This window comes from Rhea pennata, chromosome 9 (assembly GCF_028389875.1).
Source record: "Rhea pennata isolate bPtePen1 chromosome 9, bPtePen1.pri, whole genome shotgun sequence".
Taxonomy (NCBI): Eukaryota; Metazoa; Chordata; class Aves; order Rheiformes; family Rheidae; genus Rhea; species Rhea pennata.
The window spans coordinates 19,504,906-19,510,905 of record NC_084671.1 but is presented as its reverse complement, the minus strand read 5'-3'; the positions used below and the strand labels follow the sequence as shown (position 1 = coordinate 19,510,905).

The 6,000-nt window shown below is 43.5% G+C and overlaps 1 long non-coding RNA gene across 1 annotated transcript in view; it reads right to left on the bottom strand.

Annotated features, from left to right (window-relative positions):
* Window positions 1-915: 915 nt before the first annotated feature.
* The window catches only part of LOC134144182 (uncharacterized), a 28,716-nt gene continuing 23,631 nt past the window's right edge, over window positions 916-6,000 (bottom strand). The window contains exon 3 of the long non-coding RNA XR_009959306.1: window positions 916-949. This is a non-coding gene — a long non-coding RNA (uncharacterized LOC134144182). The remainder of the gene's footprint in view (window positions 950-6,000) is intronic.

Genomic DNA, 6,000 nt, shown 5'->3' with positions numbered 1-6,000 from the left:
AACCAAAACTTTAGAGACAGGGAGAAATCCTGCAGTTTGCTGCTTAGAATCTTTCTACGGTGCACAGTCTGTTTCTGTGGTCCTAGTTTAGTTACCTAGGAAACAGCTGTAGGATGGAATTTATTTATTCTGTCTGAGTAAGTGTCTCTGATATATATACGAGACATCCTGCCTGTGTCTGTGGGAAATTAGTGGGCGCTCTTATGCACTATTAGGCTGATACCAGGTATCTCCAACTACACGAAGGCAATTATTGGCACTACCTAAATGGTTAATAAACATCCCTTGTAATTCCCAGAAGAGAAGGGCAAAGCAGGGACTGCTCAAATGCATTATCAAGCTCATACAATGTTGGGTCAGAGAGAGAAGCCACAGGGGACCACAGCTGTCTGAAGTAAATGAGAATGGGCGTCCAGCTGACCCCTTCCACAGGAGATAGAGGCGTGCATCTGGAGGACACTACGAGCCAGGCGGAAGGCTGCCCGCAGCTCACCAGAGCCAGCAGTGCAGCGAGGAGCAGATGTGGGGTCAAATCACCTTGTCTAAAGCAGGATGACCCCAAGTAGCCGAGGCAGTTTCTGAACTCAGTTGGTCCCTTTTCTAGGGGTTCTGGTAAAACACCAGCACCTGAGGGAGATGAGGTGGAAGTCCACACAGCCTCATATCCTGCCTTTGTTAGCTGTTATCGTACACTGCAGGGTGGATGCCACTCATGGGCTGGCGTAAGGAAGCTCCTCATCTTCCACCCTGGGCCATATGTCCCCACCAACCCCTACCACATATAGTGCCATGCCCCCAAAAAAGCCTGCGATTCCAAGCTAGGAGCAGTCTTCTGATTCATTCCAGTGCCAGTGGGGATTGTCACTATGTTGGCTCCTTATCCTCATCCATTTATTTTATTTTTTTGACAAGAACGCAATGTTTTGCCTGAGTGTCTCTCCCAACAGTCCTGTGAATTTGGGGAAGAATGAGAAGATCACCTAGCCCATTCCCTCTACCCACCCTCCCCTAGAGTACCTCCATCCCTACTGGCAGGCCAGCTGCCCCATGCTGGTGCTCCCACACAGTATCTGTCCTGCTGGCACATGCTGATGCAGGTTTCATGTTTTATACTATAGCAAAAAGCTAAATGGCAGGCAAATAACAGTACAGGCTTCAGGCAGCATTTCTTAAATGGTTATTTAGGCTTTGTCAATACTGCAGGAAGGGTTCTGCCAGCTCTGGAGAGTTACTGTGTGCACGCAGCAGAGATTTCTCCTTGTGGGCATGGAAGTGGTACTAAGTGAGGTTTTCACTCCTGTTTCCCATTGCAGTTGTTGTAACCAGTATGAAGGCAGAACATCTGTGTCTACGTTTAGTCATTGTCATAGCTGTGGCTGCACTGGACACTAGCAATTTCTAAATTGGGATAGTCCCAACTGAACTTAGGCCCCTAGGTCTCTAAGACTAAAATAAATACCTCCTGCTCTGCAGCCCAGAGAGCCCTGCCAACATCACACTGTGTCATCAGCTGCAAGCACTGGGCCTGCAGCAGCAGTCTGGCTTTTGGCTGCATTGCTTTAGCCAGCTTGTTCAGAAGAAAATCTTGTATTTCAGTTGGATTCAATTAGATCGCCTGGGGGAGGGGAAATGATTTTGTGTGAATAGGTACATTTTAAAAGAAATTGAGAAATTTGAATAGTAATTAAGCCTTTGACCACTACCCACTCTAAGCACTCCTGCAGTATACAGCAGGTGCACCCCTATTTTAAGATCACTCCAGCTATGTTTTACAGTGCTTTCATCCTTCCTTCAGATGCTATGTTGTGATGCTGCTACTGCTAAGTGCAAAGAAAGCTTTCTGTTCTGATTTATACCCTATATAGTTTTGATTTTAATAGGACTGTGCAAGAGCAAAGCAAAAGTGAAATGTGGCCAATCCATGTATTTATTGTATGTGCATCTTCATTGTAGTGTTTTGGTATTTCATGCAAAGATCGTAAAATGCTCTACAAAGACGGTAAAACTACAAGTCCTACTTTATGGGTGGTAAAACTGACTCCACTTAGGAGAGTTGCCCAGGATCACACAGTGAGTCAACAGTAGGAAGAGATTCTAAGTTTTTTAACTATATTGCCTCCTCTAATTAGTATATTATTTATTTAAATTAATATAGGCTTTCCTTGACACTACATTAGCATTAGGCAATCCAAACCACCCTAAGGAATCATTTGAAAAAGCAGCGGAAACTGTAAAACTCATAGTGTGAGCACACAGGAAATTAAAGCATTTAAGAGGTTTATGAATTTAACAGACGGCAATCTCTGCTATTGGTACATATGATGTTACAAGTTTTTTAAGGATATTTATTTGAGAGGAATTCATTACAGTACAAGTGTAGAGTATTCTTAAGACAATCTTGCTTTTGCCTCTAGATAGCTCACCTGGAATTGCCTTTGCAAAAATGTTTTCCAAAAAGGAATTCCTCCAGTACATTCACATGCCATAATGGCTTGCTTTTCCAGCAGCAATGGAGAGTCAATCATGTAAACGTATTATATCTGTGTAAAAACATTCTGCCAAATTGTTTTGCCTTTTGTAGGAACAAGAATAACAGATGGATTAGAGACAGAGCAGATTTATGAGTAAAGTAACTTTCTATTAGTCATTATCATGAGTCACATCCTAAAATATCTCAGGGAGGGCTGTCTTTCTGGCTATAATAAACACTTTCCAGGTGCAATCCTTGCTGTGGGGTAGATGATACATTACACAGGGATCACCTTGTCATCTGTCTGTTGTTTTTCCACCCTGTAAATAAGAAATGGCATTCTCCTCAATGGAGTAGGACTATATACAGTAGTATATTGTCTTAAGATTGCAAATTATATAAAAATAAGATTGAAAATCTGGCTTTAGCCAAGTAGCAATTAAAAGCCAGAGAAGCACTTGGGGAAAGAGCTAACAAGTTCTACCTCTCTTGCTTAGCAAAATGGTTCATATGGATTTGTGAGAGCCCAGCTTAAGTAATATAGTCTTATTACTTCGTAATCATTCACAAAAAAAAAAAAAATGATAGCCAGTGGCTGAGAATGCAGCAAAACCCATCTAACTTTCCTGAGCCAAACTGAGGAAGGGCTGTCTGTGCTCTGCAACTCGCAGGTTTTGTGCTGTGAGAACGGCAGGCTTTAGGGGAGTCCTGTTACCGCGTGCAGATACTGTGAATTCGATTTAGAGTGCTCAGGGGACATGAAATCATAGCAGCAATACAGAAATGAGGGTCCTGTTCTCGGGGCCACCACGTATCTCACTGGTGTGTGAAATACTTTCCCAATATTTTTATTTGATACCTTATACAGATGTTTGGTTGTTGTTGCTGTGTTTTTTCCAATGGTTTCTTTATGGTGCGATAAAAGGAAAAGCAGCTACATCACACCACGTTTCTGATAGCAACGGAGACCGTATTTATTGTTCACCTGCCGGTCGGGAGCCCCCCTTGGCGGCAGCGCCCTGCGCCGCCGCTGCTGCACACGCCAGCCCTGCGCTGCAAGAGGATCTCCCTTTGACGTCGATATGTATTCCACACACCAGGCGAGTGCAGAGCAGGCTACGGATCAGCCCAGGCACTGCAGCCCAGGGAATGGGATATTTCTCCAGACTGTTCCTCGCATTTTAATAGCTCAGTGAAGGCAGAATCTCCATTTTCTGCAACTGTCTCAAAGAGTAAGTGCAGGAGTAAAAGGAGGCTCTGGTAATAAAGTAAGGATTTAACCCTCATGACCTTTTCTTTTTGTAATTCCACTGTTTGGTCACTCCAGCATCAGAGTGCTGCATTAAACATTAAGAGTGATTACATATATGAGACAGGGAGACTCTGCAGACTCTCTTAGTGAGTATCGGGGACATACAAAGGTCATGGCAATTGCTCAGACTGGCAACCTCGGAACAGAACTCAAATATCTTGCAAGGACTTTTCAGCCTCCTCCCTCTCTCCTTGGGCAGAATTGTTGGTAATATATATCAGAATTGCAAAAAGATCAGAACAATATTCCCATCTCAGCCTGACTGCTTATTTGCTGCAAGCTAGTAACAAAACAAAGGTCCCCAAAATGCTGGGGAATGCAAAGGGGGACCAGAGGTGATCACAGAAGATTGTTCTCATGGGCCAGTTGACATCCTGCCCTCTCCCTGGCCGTGTGGGCTCCTAAGAGCCGTACTGTCACAGATCTCTCGATATTGAGCCCTTAGGCAGACTGACTTTCACAGAAGAGATAAAAAAGTGATCATGAAGATTCATTATTTCTGCCAGGAAATTCTCTGTGGAAGGGGCATTGTAGGTCCCCTGTGTCAGTCACCTTCACCCACCGGGTTTCCTGAGCTCTGGCAGCTCACATCCCCGTAGAGAGGAGGGCAAACGCACAGGTTCTTTGGGCTTGGGAGACCAGCTGATGGGAGCAGCCCTATGAGACACAGCCCAGATGAGACAAACTCCCAGCAAAACACAAACATTCCTAACACAGAACAGAGGTGTTGAAAAGATACGTAGTCTCTCTGAATAGATAGCCCCAACTTTGCTGGAAGTGTGTCCTTAGAAATAGCATATATTTCTCGGGGTATTCTAATGGTGTATATCTGTGCACCTGTGTGGTACTCCCTGGACCCAAACTGTTTTCCAGGGCTTTCCGTTTTCTAGGCTTCTTTCTGCAGCTCCTGGTCCGCTGAGCTTCTCTATCCATTGGCACTCACCTCAAAAATGTAACCGTCACCTCCACCTCAACAAAGGGACATTAGATAATTAACGTTAAGTTCAATCCACAGGCTATGATATGAACAACGCTGAATTTTTGGGCCACCCAAGTAATGTGAGATACTAAGGAACACCACCCAGAAGGGGCTAGGCTGAGGTTTTTTTGGTAGGAACTCTATGCAGATGCTAACTATGGCGCCTATTTAATCTCCATGGTCTTTTCTACTCTCTCAGGTCTATAAGTTAGGGCAAGACTTGGGTCAGCTCCAGCTGGAAGAGCAGTAAGTTGAGAAAAGACTACTTTGGGAAAAAAAATCAGTCTCTTCCCCCATTTCCAAAGCACACATCAAAGGTGAAATTAACCCAATGCTTCTTGAAGAATTTGTCACAGTTTAGCACAACTAGCAAATTTAGCTCAGGAAAAGCCCAGCGCTACATTAACACAGAAACCAAATATGTGCTGTGGGGTTGTGTGGAAGGGAGGGTCCACTTAGGTCAAGGGCAAGGGCAACAGCTGAGCAGGGATGTGGCTGCCTGCACAGTCACTGCTGTGGTGCCTTTTGTATGTACATAAAACTTTGGTTTCCAGGGGTTTGCAGGCACAAACATCCCCCTGACACCCAAACAAATAATCAGAAATAAATAGCTCATGAAGCCGCTGATAATAAAGCCAGAGAATGGCCATTCATAGAAATATGCACTACATCACTCCTCCTGAGTTCATGGTGATTCATCACCATTTCCCTTCTTCTGTCGCCTTTTATTCTTTCGATGATCTTAGCTCAGGGATCCCTTAAACACTCTCCACCTTATTTTAGATATGTTTATATGTTTTTGTTTGAAATACTAGATCTTGGAAAAAAAAACTTTTCAGTTGGAGTATTTCCTATAAGTAGGTCACTGTAGTAAGGGGGTTAGACATGCAGTCTTTGCTGACAAGATACTTTGCTTCTAAAGCACTTAATGCTGCTTTACCAAAAAAAAAAAAAAAAAAAAAAGTAAGAAAAAAAAGAAAGAAGAGATACCCATTTGTTGACCTTTGGTGCTGGGCAGAGTGTCTTTCTGACCAGCTCAAGAGAGAGACATTATACCAGTGATGTATAGAACTATATTTATACTCTGAATAAATAGACTAAAAATATCCCTTCAAAGAGGGTAAGCTGTAATTTTAAATTGTAGCACTTCTAAAGAGCTTTCACTGATATCAGACACTCCCAGGCTTGAAGCAGCACGGCACTGCATTTTAATCAAATAACTGTGAAACCATTGCCACA